We start from the raw sequence: 15,373 nt of genomic DNA, 5'->3' as shown, positions 1-15,373 counted from the left end.
GCACCACCGCGATTTGAGGAGCAGCAAGTCCAGTAAGGGGGGATGACTTTTTTAAATTGTATAGGCTGCCCCAGTTTTGCATGCTGCACCCATTGTGCCGGCTTGCAAAACCCATATATAGGCCACGGCCTATAAATGGGGAAGTACGATAATATATAACTTAAAACTGAATAAGGGTTTTTTAATCATGTTTCTACATTTGACTGTAGTACAATAGGCAAGATCCCAGTAGAAATATTACATAGTTGAAAGACAGATCAGAATGTATAATCTAGTATAATACCAATGACACATTATCAAATGAAGTAATTTCATATTGCTGTCATCTATAATTACTTTGCACAATTTTACCCATTCCCTGTTCCCATTTTTGATGAGGCAGATGGGTTGAAAGTTTGTAACTGATGAGAGGCATAGTCTTGTCCTTTTTTTGTTGTTGTTTTCAATTTTTTTAATCACCTACTCTAAAAGCATAATAGACCAATGTAACTCAAAAATATTTTTATGTTATTTGGCTAGAGGGATGCAAATAGCTCTTCTAAGAACAAGCAAGTGTGTCAATGGTGATTCTAAATTTGTGTTTTTCCATTGAATCTCAACATCAGAGCTACTGTTTTGTGTTACTTATGGGCTTACAAATTACTGAACTTCAGATTTTCTAGAAATGCCTTGAAAGAGTTGTCAGGGGGTAATAATAAATATGGCTTCAATATTTAAGCAGAGCCAACAAAATCTTTGTTATACTGGTGACAGTTATGAATGGGAGTTACTTCAGTGTTTCACAGTTTTTAAAAATTGTCAGACGCTGATGGGGTAGAATTTTTATGTAGGAGAGGTTCTGGAAGTGCAGATCATCTTGTGAGCTGCGGTGCATATGTGTTTTGAACCTTCCAAGCACTCTGCATTAAGGGTACTTGAGGCCTACTTGCAATTTAAAGTTTTAAAAGTAATCTTTTTTTTTCCAATGTAAATATTTCTGTAAATACAATCAATTGGAAATTAGAATGGTAGAATACTTTTCTGAATCCAAGCCTATTTTTATTTTATACAGTATTTCTCAGCTGTGATCTTTGGAGCAAAAGCCAGCGGCAGGAAAATAAATCAAGTTTGTACCAGTTTCATGAAGTATGTCTTTGGGTTTTTGTAAATAATTTTAACTTGAATAAAATTGCTACTTTCAGTACAAGTTCTTTTTAAATCTTTTTTTTCATATTCTCACAAGAAGAAAAACATCTCACAAGAAGAAAAACATATTTCACATAATATGACAGGGAATAGGCAATTCCAAGGCACAGGGCAGATTTTAAATGTAATATTTATTCAGCTGGGAAGATAACTGGCATCATATTTTACAATGGGTTCTATGTAATGATGCAGCAAACAAAATTAGAAAATATGAGCTCTGATGCAACCTTTGATCTACCTTTTATTTGTTCCCCGGCTCCCCCTTGTGAGTGCCACATAAAAGTAGGTTCTGTGTTTCCTGAACATTTACTTGTAGGAACATATACCTTTGGACAGTATTACAAGCCTCTTCTGAGCACTAAAATTACCCCCTAATTTCTAAAATATTTCTGTTCCAATGTGTTTTCAACATAAGCATGTAACTCTTATTCTCCAAGGACAAGCAGGCATAATATTCTCACGTAGGTGACATTATCAGCGGAGTTCGATACGTACACTGCCAAGTATACTGTCACTTAAATCTTTAGACAGTGTTCATACTAAGTGCATTCCCGCCAAATGACATGGAACCATATATTTTTTTTTTTTTGCGGAGCTGAGAAGCTCTCTTTGGTTTCTCATCAGCGCATCAAACTTCAGTCATTGGTTTTTTTTTTTTGGGGGGGGTTCCTTCCTGATATTGGTTTTTACCTTTTTCTTCATAATTCTTCTTTATCCCAGGACAAGCAGGCAGGTATTCTCACTAGTGGGTGATGTCATCAGACAGAGCCCCGGTACGGACGTCTCACAAGCACGTGTTGCTTGTAGAAACTTAAAGTTTCTAGATGCCCGCACCGCGCATGCGCCGGTGCCTTCCTACCCGGAGATCCGGGCGTGTCTCCTCAGTTCTTTCTTTTCCGCGGAGCTGAGAAGTTCAACTTCTTCATGCGCTAGCTGAATTCAGTTAAATTTGCCTTCCTTGTCCGCGTTTTCGTTTCTTTTAATTACAGTTAACAGTTCTTTTCTTTTTCAAAAAAAAAAAAAAAAAAAAAAAGAGAGAAGATTATTTCCTCCGGCGGGTCGAACGGGCCGGCCACGTGGCTCAGGCCCACGGGCTTCGACCTCGCGGCGGAGATTTTCCGGCCTATGTCCCGGCCAATCACCGGTTTTAAAAAGTGCAGCAAGTGCCAACGCGCGATTTCACTCACGGACCCTCACTGGCGCTGTTTGCAGTGTTTGGGCCCTGACCACATCCCGAAATCGTGCGGGCCTTGCTCTACCCTTACGGCACGCTCATTCAAGCGGCGTTGCCTATTGTGGGAATCGATGTTCAAGATGGACGCAGCTAAGGATCCCTCAGCCTCCACTTCATCTGATACCTCCCCGGTTCGGGCGAAACCGGCATCGACTCCTCCTACATCGAGTGCGGTGAAACCAGCATCGCTCGCCCCGACACCATCCACGAGCTCGACGTCGGTGCCTGCCCCAGTCTCCTCGGTTCAGGTACCTCTTCCTTCCACAGTGCCACCAATGGTCATTAAAGTGCCGAAAGCTACTAAGCAGAAGCACTCGACCTCGAAGGAGCGCGATGCCCGTGCAGGAGGACCCCCTTTCGGTGCGGATCCCTCCCTATCGGCTTCGCTACGGTCCGTGCTGGAAGCTCAATTCGTTGAGCTCATGCAGACCATCGGACCCGGGCTCATCGCTGCCATACAGGGTGACCTCCCGGTACCGGTCCAAAGGGGCGGTCCGCCCCCTCCCCCTCCCCCACACCGTTCGACCTCGACAACCGACGAGGACGAACGGGGGAGGGCGGCGATACCCACGCGGCAAGCCTCGCTTACCGACATGCCGCCATTAGAACCCATTACGCCTCCGCGCCAACATGGGACCAGACCTCCGATCGATACTCGAAGCCCTGGGCATAGTCAGGAAGAGTTCCTCCGTACTCCTTACCAGACTTGGGTAGCATCGCAGGAACCCGCATCGCAGACTCAGTGGCGATCCACTGCTTCCAGCCCTATCCACTTGGGGGCCTCGGGAGACCATGCGATGCACAGACGATCCCGATCCCCGTCCCGCCACCGAGACGGGCACCGATCGAGACACTCATCCTGGCACTCCTCACGCCATTCGGAGGTGTCACCGCAGAAAAAACTGCAACGTAGGGGATACTCCTCATCAGAGGCGTCCCCTCCGAGGGGCCCGGAGTACGAGGAGACACCGGTGCCCGATTCTCCTTGCCACTCCCCGATGTCCACGGACCTGGAGGCCTCCTCCTCCGCCAGCCCGTCCCACAGACCGACGCTGGCGGAACAATTGTCCTTCTCATCATTCCTCCGACAAATGGCGGATGATCTGGATGTGACCCTTGACACGGGCTCCCGATACTCCAAAGAGTATCTGGACACCATGCACTTACCTAACCCTCCAACGGAGTCGCTTCGGCTCCCCCTGCATAAATTACTGGACCAGACCTTCATGCAGTGCTTCGAAACGCCGTATTCCATACCGGCGATCCCCAGCAAACTCGATGCTCGATACCGCATCGTGCACCATAAAGGGTTCGAGGGTCCTCAACTCTCCCATCAATCCCTGCTGGTCGAGTCCTCCCTAAAACGCTCTCATCCCTCCCAGGTCTACGCCTCTGTACCGCCGGGCCGAGAGGGGAGAACGATGGACAAATTTGGTAGAAAATTCTACCAAAACTCCATGATGGCGTCACGGGTGCTAAACTACAACTTCTTTTTCTCTTCCTATCTGGAGTTCTTCTTGCCGGTGCTCCGCAAGTTCACTCCGTTCATAGACAACCAAGCTCGATTCGAGTTCGAGGAAGTGGTAGCCTCCCTCTCCCAATTACGCCTCCAGCTGATGCAATCCTCCTTCGATGCATTCGAACTCTCGGCACGCGCCGCCGCCAGCGCGGTAGCTATGCGCCGCCTGGCATGGCTCCGTACCATCGATATGGATCCCAACCTACAGGACAGACTCGCCAACGTACCATGTGCTGGAGCTGACCTGTTCGATGAGTCTATCGAGACTGTTACCAAGAAGCTGTCGGATCATGAAAAATCCTTTCAATCCATCCTGCGGCCCAAACCCAAACCTCAACAGTCTCGACCTTCCAGGCCACCCCTGATTTACCAGCGGCGTTACATGCCCAGACAAACGCCTGCTGCGAGACAGCCTGCGAAGAGACAACCTCCCCAGAAGTCTCAGCAAAAACCTCAGCCACCGGCCGTACCTAAGGCCCCCCAGCCCTTTTGACGCCCCCCCCGGGAGCATACCCTCGGCCTCTCCCATAGGGGGCCGCCTCCATCTCTTTTACCATCGATGGGAGGCCATAACTACGGACCTATGGGTCCTCACCATCATAAGAGACGGATACTCTCTCCAATTCCACCGGGTCCCCCCGGACCATCCTCCAAGAGAGTATCCTTCAAGCTCGACGCAGACCGCCCTTCTTCTTCAGGAAGTCCAAACCTTACTCCAGCTTCGGGCTGTCGAGCCGGTCCCTTCAGACCAATTGAACCGAGGGTTTTACTCCCGGTACTTCCTCGTCCCGAAGAAAACGGGCGACCTGCGACCCATTTTAGACCTTCGGGCCCTCAACAAGTTCCTGGTCAAAGAGAAGTTTCGCATGTTGACTTTGGCTTCTCTATACCCCCTCCTCGAGCAGAACGACTGGTTATGCTCCCTGGATCTCAAGGAGGCCTACACTCACATCCCCATTCACCCGGCCTCCCGAAAGTTCCTCAGATTTCGGGTGGGAAATCTGCACCTACAGTATCGAGTGCTACCATTCGGCCTATCTTCATCCCCCAGAGTCTTCACAAAGTGCCTGGTGGTAGTGGCCGCAGCACTCCGGGACAGGGGTCTACAGGTATTCCCATACCTCGACGACTGGCTCATCAAGGCCCCGTCAGCCCCAGAGGTCACTTCGGCGGCCTTGGCTACAACCTACTTCCTCCAGAATTTGGGCTTCGAGATCAACTTCTCCAAGTCTCATCTACAACCCACCCAGTCCCTCCCCTTCATCGGAGCGGTCCTGGACACCACCCGACTCCGAGCATTCCTACCTCGGCAACGCATGGAATCTCTTCTTCATCTCTGCCAGTCGGTGTCTACTCGCCAAACCCTACCGGCGAGACAACTGATGGTGCTCCTGGGCCATATGGCCTCCACAGTACATGTGACACCCTTTGCCAGACTCCACCTCAGGATCCCCCAGTGGACCCTGGCATCACAGTGGAATCAGACTTCCGATCCACTATCCAAACGCATCGTAGTCACACCTGCTCTTCGGCAGTCTCTACTTTGGTGGATGACCTCTTCGAATCTATCCAGAGGTTTGCTGATGCACTCTCCCCCCCATCAGAAAGTTCTCACGACCGATTCGTCGAATTACGCATGGGGGGCCCACCTGGAGGGCCTCCGCACCCAAGGATTCTGGACCAATGCGGAGAGACTACACCAAATCAATCTACTGGAACTCAGAGCCATCTTCAATGCGCTCCAAGCTTTCCAACACCTACTCCACGACATGGTAATCCTCATTCGCACAGACAATCAGGCCGCCATGTATTATATCAACAAGCAAGGAGGCACGGGCTCGGCCCTCCTTTGCCAGGAAGCTCTACGAGTCTGGGACTGGGCGGTGCGCCACAACACCCTACTCAGAGCAGTATACATCCAGGGGGAGAACAACGTCTTAGCAGACAAACTAAGCCGTCTGCTACAACCGCACGAATGGACTCTCCATTCCAGCCCCCTTCACCAAATCTTCACGCAATGGGGGACGCCTCAGATAGACCTCTTTGCGGCTCCCCACAACGCCAAACTGCCTCAGTTTTGCTCCAGGATCTACACTCCTCATCGCCTCGAGGCAGATGCTTTTCTACTGAACTGGGGGAAACGATTTCTATATGCGTTCCCACCATTCCCACTGATCCAGAAGACTCTGGTCAAGCTGAAACTCGAACGGGCCACCATGATTCTAATAGCTCCTCGGTGGCCCAGACAACCTTGGTTCTCCCTCCTACTTCAACTCAGCAGCAGGGAACCAGTACCACTTCCAGTGTTTCCTTCACTACTTACTCAACATCAAGGATCACTACTTCATCCCAACCTGCAGTCTCTCCACCTGACAGCTTGGTTCCTCTCAACGTAACCCCTCACCAATTCTCACAAGAAGTGAGGGAGGTCTTGGAAGCTTCCAGGAAGCCCGCCATTCGGCAATGCTACTCCCAGAAATGGACCAGATTCTCCTCATGGTGTGTTTCCAAGTCAAAGGAACCCCAGCGAGCTTCCTTAGCCTCCGTGCTGGACTATCTCCTACACCTATCTCAATCTGGGCTCAAGTCCACATCCATACGAGTACACCTGAGCGCTATCGCGGCGTTCCACCAGCCCCTACAAGGGAAACCCCTCTCGGCCCATCCGGTGGTCGCCAGATTTATGAAAGGACTCTTCCATGTTAACCCGCCTCTCAAACCACCTCCAGTAGTTTGGGACCTCAATGTAGTCCTTTCCCATCTCATGAAGCCCCCGTTCGAACCACTCAACAGGGCCCCTCTGAAGTATCTCACCTGGAAAGTGCTTTTCCTTGTAGCCCTTACGTCCGCTCGCAGAGTCAGCGAACTACAGGCATTGATGGCGGACCCACCATTCACAGTATTCCACCATGACAAGGTGGTCCTCCGCACTCACCCGAAATTCCTGCCTAAGGTGGTCTCCGAATTTCATCTCAACCAATCCATTGTACTTCCAGTATTCTTCCCTAAGCCTCATTCTCACCACGGAGAATCGGCCCTTCACACTCTAGACTGTAAACGTGCCTTGGCTTTCTACCTGGATCGCACCAAGCCGCATAGAACCACTCCTCAACTTTTTGTCTCCTTCGATCCTAACAAGTTGGGAAGACCCGTATCGAAGCGCACCATCTCCAATTGGATGGCGGCTTGTATCTCTTTCTGCTATGCCCAGGCTGGATTATCACTCCCGTGTAAGGTCACAGCCCATAAGGTCAGAGCAATGGCAGCCTCAGTAGCATTCCTCAGATCAACACCAATCGAGGAAATTTGCAAGGCTGCCACCTGGTCCTCGGTTCACACATTCACCTCACATTATTGTCTGGATACCCTCTCCAGACGGGATGGACAGTTTGGCCAAACAGTATTGAAAAATTTATTCTCTTAAGTCGCCAACTCCCCCTCCATCCCACTGAGGTTAGCTTGGAGGTCACCCACTAGTGAGAATACCTGCCTGCTTGTCCTGGGATAAAGCAATGTTACTTACCGTAACAGTTGTTATCCAGGGACAGCAGGCAGCTATTCTCACGTCCCACCCACCTCCCCTGGGTTGGCTTCTCAGGCTAGCTACCTGAACTGAGGAGACACGCCCGGATCTCCGGGTAGGAAGGCACCGGCGCATGCGCGGTGCGGGCATCTAGAAACTTTAAGTTTCTACAAGCAACACGTGCTTGTGAGACGTCCGTACCGGGGCTCTGTCTGATGACATCACCCACTAGTGAGAATAGCTGCCTGCTGTCCCTGGATAACAACTGTTACGGTAAGTAACATTGCTTTTTGGTCAATTTTTATTTTTTCTGACCTTCGGGCCACTTCAAGACCTTTTTCTCCTCAGGGAGTGTCAACATTTCTTAGTATACTTTTTACTCAAGCTCCCTGGGCCATTGAGCCCTTTGTCTTTGCATTTAAAAAATGCCAAGCAGCTTCAAGAAGTGTGCTCAATGTATTCAGACCAGTTTAGGTTCTGATCCCCATAACTGGGGTGTTCAGTGTCTATCTCTTGTCCATCAGAGCATTTACTGTGCCCTCTCCATCTGCAAAAGAGGGCACTGAAAGCCTGACAACTCTAGTGTGAAAAACCTTTTGGTTCAGCATCAGCATTGAGCATGGCCTGTATTGACTCCATATGTACCAACAGAGAGCATCAAACATCAGACTCTCTCTTCAGCAAGTCTGAGAAATATCTCTAACCACTCAGATATAAAGCAGAAAAATCCTATGGTATACTCTCTGATTCAACTTCTCCACCTCGAAGGCATAAATTTACACCAGATATTGGCTTTGACAAATGGGTCAAGTTCTTACCATTAAGATGAAGACAGAGGAAGGACCTCATTCAGAGCTGTTGAGCTTCTTAACTATGAATGCCCACCATATTACTGCTACTACTATTCATCATTTCTGTAGCACTGAAAGGCGTATGCAGCGCTGTACATTGAACATGCAATAAGCTCGCTTCTTATAAGTGCTTACAATCTAGTTTGGACAGACAGGACATATAGGGTTAGGGAGTTTCTTGCAAAGAGAATGAGTGGAACTTAGGAGCTGAAAGCAGCCTCAAAAAATGGACTTTTAGCTTGGATTTGAATACTGCTAGAGATGGAGCTTGACGTATTGACTCAAGCAGTCTGTTCCAGGCATACAGCACAGCACTGGGAGAGTGGGTATATATGGAGAAAAGGAGAGGACCCAAGACAGAGCCTTGAGGTACACCAATTGACACCGGGATAGCAGTGGAGGAGGATCCACTATTGCATACACTTGAAAGTGTGATGGGAGAGATGGGAAGAAAACCAGGAGAGAACAAAACCCTGGAATCCCAGCAAGAACAGCATATTGAGGAGTAGGTAGTGATCAACAGTATTGAAGGCAAGCAGATCGAGAAGGATGAGGATAGAGTAGATGCCATTGGATCTGGCCAAGAAAAGATTATTAGAGACTTTAGCAAGGGCAGTTTCCATGGAATGGAGTTGGTGAAAGCCTTATTGAAGTGGGTCAAGAATAGCTTGAGATGAAAGGAAATCCAGGCAATGGCGGTGAACAGCATGTTTAAGTAGCTTGGATAAAAAAGGGAGGTATAAGTTAGAAGGGGATGTAGGGTTTTGTAAGGGTTGTTGTTTTTTTTAGGATAGGTGTGACTATGGCATGTGTGAAGACATCATGAACAGTTGCAGTGGAGAGTGATAGGTTGAGGATGTGACAGGAGGGATGATAGTGGAAGAGCACCGAGTAGGTGGGTGGAGATCAGAGGAGAGCAGAAAGTGGATTTGGAGGAAAGAAGATGTGCAGTTTTCTCTTCAGTAATTTCAGAAAAGGTGATAGGGTTTGAAGGGAGGTTGGCAGAGTGGACAGCTGGAAGGGGGTGTGGATGTGGGATGGGGAGGTGGACCTGGTTGAGAACTCAAGGTGAATCTGAACCTTATCGTAGAAGAACTCTGCCATAGTCGGGGGAAAAAGTGAAGGGGGGATTGAAGGTGAGGGCACTTTGAGTAGAGAGTTTAGTGTGCCAAAGAGATGGTGAGGGTTAGCTCTAAGAGTTTAATGTGTAGTATCCTTGTTTGGCAAGTGAGAGGGCAGACTGGAAAGATGTCAGCAGGAATTTTAAGTGTATGAAGTCAGCATGTGTTTGAGATTTAAGCCAAAGATATTCAGAAGATCGGGCACAGGAGTCCAGGTAGCATATGTTGGAGGTCAGCCAGGGCTAGGGTTTGGTGCACCTTACAGGAGATGAAAATGGGAGGAGTGAGAGTATCTAGTGCAGAGGAGAGAATGGTGTCATAGAAAATGACTTCATTGATAGACTTGTGTGACACAGTAGTTGAAGGGAGGGAAGAGACAGTGGTGGAAAACGTGTCAGGGTCAATAACCTTAAGGTTCCTAAATGTATAGGTAGTGATTGATGTCCCCAGCAGAGAACAAGAGGAGGAGTGAGAGAATACAGATCAGCGTGGGAGAGGCATATGGGAGGGGGGGGGTTTGCACTGTGATCGAGATACATACATGTGGAGTGGAGATGGCTGAACAAGAGTGAAAAAGTATCGAAGCTCTAAGGCTGAGAAGGTGGAGGACAAAAGGAAGGGTGAGGTGGTAAAATCAGAAAGTGAGTGGCGTTAAGAGATGAATTGATGAAGAGAGAGATTGGGGAAGGTCAGTATTAGGAGGAGGAGTTGGTGCATAGGAGTTATGTGGGAAGGGGAAGGAGTGGGCACTAGTCACCTCCTTAGTGGATGATGAGATTTATCCTGGATATGGGAGAGTTTCCTAGGCCCAGATTGGTGATAGAAGACAGATTTGTGAAGCTTGTGAGAGTAGTGGTGGCTAGTCTCATAAAATAAAGGTGAAAGTAGATTGGTAGCATAGACTTATCTGAGAGAGTTCACACATGAAAGGCATAGCTATGTGAGCACTACATGTAAACTTAAAAAAAGAACAAAAAAGAGAGAAAGAATGAAGTCATTTATAAGCTTTATGAGCCTTTTTGAATGTTTGAATTAGCAGTGAAGGGAGGGGCACTGCTAAATAAAGTTCTGGTCACAGGTATGTGATGAACCAAATTTAGAGGAAATCTTGTCACAATCTGTGGAGATAAGGCAATGGAATTATACAATTAGCAGAAAACCAGGTTTGAATTTAAAGGTTACAAGAAAGCATGTGTAAGATTTTCATATAAATTTTCAGAGTGCAGAAAACATAATTACTAGATAGAGAGTTACAAGTACATTAATCTCATGAAGTAAAAGATAATCCCCACAAAAGAGAGGGAAAGAATGGAGTATGTTATAATACCTGTATGAGGGTGCCTTTACATAGTCATGAGAGATACCCTATTTAAGAACTGAGAGGCCCCCTTTTTCTGTCCAGGTAGCTCCTAAAAAATTGACAATATATAGAATACACAAGTGTCCAGAGTTTGAGAGAAACTCACTTTCAAAATCACTCTTATCAGTGTAGAATCTGTCCTAAATTGCTTCTCCAGGCAGGGAATCCAGAGCACTGGACTTTTTTGATAAATGCATTTTGCAATCATCCATGCTTATAAATAGGATTGGACTACCAGTTGTATTCCATTTATTTAACATCTTTGCTTAAACGACTTTCAGAATATGAGGAATTCCTTTCCCAAGAGCAGTTATCCAAGAACTTGTTCACAACCAGGAAGTTAAGCTAGAGATTCTTAAACCAGTTCTGGGGGACCCCCAGCTAGTTGGGTTTTCAAGATATCTCTAATGAATATTCATTAGTGCAATTTGCATGCCTACTCCCAACTTTAAAGGCAAATTGCACTCATGCATACTCAGGGATATCTTAAAGATCCAACTGGCTGGGGGACTCCCAGGACAGGTTTAAGAACCATTGTTTTAGAACATCAGGAGTGGTAATTGCTATTAGCCATTTATCTTGGCTCAGAGTTTCTGACCAAGAAACTTTAGTCCAGGAGCGCCTTTCAGATGTTTCTTGCAAGGGTGATAACACTATGAAAACTTTGTCTAAACCTCAAACCTCTGTCATCATCTAGAAGACAATCTCCATCTAGATGTTCAACCTTATTACAATCAGCCAACTTCATCACTTCAGTATAATACCACAGTGCAATGAATTACAATAATCTAACGGGGATAAAATAATTTCGCTTTCTCACGCTGCTTACAATATGTCATATTGAATGAAATGTAGTTGTTAAGGCACTTCCCCCGTCCTGAGGAAGATACGAAACGCATTGGTGGGGCGTAGTGTAACAGCAACATTGCACTAACAAAGCTAAGTTATCTAGGGGATAAGAAATGTTCAGTATATTACTTGAAAATAAATCAGAAAGAATGATAAATTATTGAAATGACAGAAAACATATGGAAGAGATAAAAATTCAATGAATTGAGATTTTGGAAATGACTTTAAAGATATTAGTATATTTATTTATTAAAGAGCACAGAAACAGTATGAAAAATTAGACTTAGAAACTGTGAAGAATATAAAAAAGAAAAAAAGAGATTAGAATAGAATAGAGGGCACATTTGGGTGAGCCAGTGACAAGTGCTGCCACATTGTACTGCAGGAACCAACAAGCAGACAAGTGGCATTCTGAGATTCCCCTTGTGTCTTTTAAAAGTATTATAAGCTGCTTCATAAAGCATGATATAAAATTCAAATAATAGTTTGAAAAATCTTTGATTGATATTTCTTTTTAGACATCATTGTTTCTACTTTACTATTTCTGTAAAATAAGTCACGTCTCCCAACTCGGAGGAACCACCTACATGTCAGTGGTATCTGTGCGTTTTTCATCAAGCTAAAGTCCAATTAGCACATTACATTTTGGGTGTCTATATTGACTAACGTAGGGGTCTTGAGCCCACTGCTTGACTATTTAAAATACCTTAAAGGGCGAATTACTTGGAACTACTTTTTTTCTGTCTCCTCCTGCTGGTTGATGGCCATAATTCATTTGTTCTGGAAAGAGAATTATCGGGCAGGGCCACCATCAGGGCAGTACCACCAGTCCTGCATTCAGGGGCCCGGAGCTGACAGGGGGCCCGGGCTCCCCCAGGGTCCTAGACCACAGTCTAGGGGGAGGGGCGGTCCACCCCACGTGGACAGGACAGAGCTGGACGGGGGACCCGCTGAGTTCAATACTTCTCGAGCCGCGAGGCTCGTCTTCTGTTCCTGCCTACCCTGCTGCTCACAAATAACCGATCGCAAGTGTTCCCCGATGTCAGCGCTGACGTCGGAGGGAGGGCTTAAGCAAAGTCTGTCCTCCGACGTCAGCGCTGACGTCGGAGAATACTTCCGGTCGGCTATTTGTGCGCGACAGGGCAGGCAGGAAACAGAAGACAAGCCTCGCGGCTTGAGTTTCGTTTTGCTGAGAAAGTTGCAAAGATGGGCTGGGAGGCAAACGCGGAACACAAAAGGGGGGAGGGAGTGCGTTTTGGACACAAGGCATGAACTTGGGAGAGAGGAAGGGAGGGAAAGAGATGCTGAGGTGGGGAGGGAATGGGTTTTTGGACACAGAAGGCATGGACTTGGGAGAGAGGGAGGAAAAGAGATGCTGAGGTGGGGGAGGGAATGGGTTTTTGAACACAGAAGACATGGACTTGGGAGAGAGGAAGGGAGGGAAAAAGATGCTGAGGTGGGGGAGGGAATGGGTTTTTGGACACAGAAGGCATGGACTTGGGAGAGAGGAAGGGAGGGAAAGAGATGCTGAGGTGGGGGAGGGAATGGGTTTTTGGACACAGAAGGCATGGACTTGGGAGAGAGGGAGGGAAAGAGATGCTGAGGTGGGGGAGGGAATGGGTTTTTGGACACAGAAGGCATGGACTTGGGAGAGAGGAAGGGAGGGAAAGAGATGCTGAGGTGGGGGAGGGAATGGGTTTTTGACACAGAAGGCATGGACTTGGGAGAGAGGAAGGGAGGGAAAGAGATGCTGAGGTGAGGGAGGGAATGAGTTTTTGGACACAGAAGGCATGGACGGGAGAGAGGAAGGGAGGGAAAGAGATGGTTGTGTACACGGGGAATAGAAGAAAGGAGAATTTTTGGTCATAGGGAGGGAGTGAGGTACAGATAGTGGCATACCAGGGTGGGGGGGGGTCTGCCCCGGCCCGGGTTTATGTCCCAAGGGGGTGCACAGCTGACCACCCTCCAGTGTTCTCCCTAGGCCAGCAAACTGCGGCTCTTTAGCCACTTGAGTGCCACCGCCGCCATCGGGAACAGGCCAGCGCCAAGTTCTCCCTGCTTTTCCCTGTGGGGCCGGCCAACTCTCGCCACTCGCGTCAATTCTGACGTCGGAGAGGACGTTCTGGGCCAGCCAATCGCTGCCTGGCTGGCCTAGAACGTCCTCTCCAACGTTAGAATTGACGTCAGGTGGTGAGAGTTGGTTGGCCCCATGGGGAAGAGAAGCAGGGCGAACTCGGCGCCGGCCTGTTCCCGATGGCGGCAGTGGCAGTCTATTCCCCAGTGGCGGTGGCAGCATTTTCCCAATGGTGGTGGCATAGGGGAGGGCAGGGAGAAAGAAAGAAAGGGGGGACAGGAAGCCAGAAAGAAAGAAAGGGGGCAGATTGAAACAAAGAAAAATGGGGCACGGAAAGAGAGAGAGAGAAAGACAGACATACAGAACGAAAGAGGGTGTGGAGAGAGAAAGGGGGCAGGGTGAGAGAGAGAAAAACATACAGAAAGAAAGGGGGTATGGAGAGAGAGAAAAAGAAAGAAAGGGCAGGGTGAAACAAAGAAAAAGTTTGGGGAGGGAATGAGGTCTGGAGGAGAGGAAGCATACAGGAGGCTGAAAGAAGGGAAGAAATATAAGAAATATTGGATGCACAGTCAGAAGAATAAAGTGCAACCAGAGACTGATGAAATTACCAAAGGTAGGAAAAATTGTTTTATTTTCAATTTAGTGATCAAAATGTGTCTGCTTTGAGAATTTATATATGCTGTCTATATTTTGCACTATGGCCCCCTTTTACTAAACCGCAATAGCGTTTTTTAGCGCAGGGAGCCTATGAGCGTTGAGAGCAGCGTGGGGCATTCAGCGCAGCTCCCTGCGCTAAAAACCGCTATCGCGATTTAGTAAAAAGGGAGGGGGAATATTTGTCTATTTTTGTATAGTTGTTACTGAGGTGACATTGCATAAAGTCATCTGCCTTGACCTCTTTGAAAACCCGCGGAATATAAATGATAATTAACATTTTCTCTGTGTACAGCGTGCTTTGTGTTTTTAAAATTTTATTGTTGGAAGATCATTTTGACTTGGCCACAAAGGTAAGGGGGAGGGAGGGAGGGGAACTGCTGAAAGACATCTAGTAATCCTTGAAGGCTTGACTATGCAGGGAATTATTTTTGTAAAATCATGTTTTGTTATGTGACTGGCATTATTTAGACTTTAATTTCTATGAATGAATAGAATGAAAATTATATAAATTACTTGCTTGTTTTTATGTGCGTGTGCTGAAGGAAAGTGGAGAAAGAGTGGGCTGAGGACGCTGAAGGGAAATGGGGAAGAGAGAATGGGGAGAAGACGCTGATTTATAAATTGACAATTGTACAGAATATTGTTTCTTTTTTTATATTCATCCATAGCTGCATGTTAATGATGTGCTCATATGCACTTATTTATCATCATAACATATACATCATTATTAACATGCAGCTGTGGATGTGTAAGGACAGGCTGAGGAGGATGGATGGGAAGGAAGGAAGGTGCACATATCGACATATCGTACATTTTTAACATGCATGATGCAGCTATAGGCAAGCAGAGGAGGATGGGATCATACAGATGTGTATGTTCAGATATGCGCTCAGATGTGTAGTTTTTTCTGATATATTTATTAAGCTTAAGTATTTATAAAAACACATTTAATACTTGTTACAAAAAATATTGTGCAATTGTGATCTACTTCTGGCCTACA

The sequence above is a fragment of the Geotrypetes seraphini genome, chromosome 4, assembly GCF_902459505.1.
Source record: "Geotrypetes seraphini chromosome 4, aGeoSer1.1, whole genome shotgun sequence".
NCBI classification, from domain to species: domain Eukaryota; kingdom Metazoa; phylum Chordata; class Amphibia; order Gymnophiona; family Dermophiidae; genus Geotrypetes; species Geotrypetes seraphini.
The sequence above is the reverse complement of the archived record's forward strand: the minus strand, read 5'-3'. Positions refer to the sequence as shown.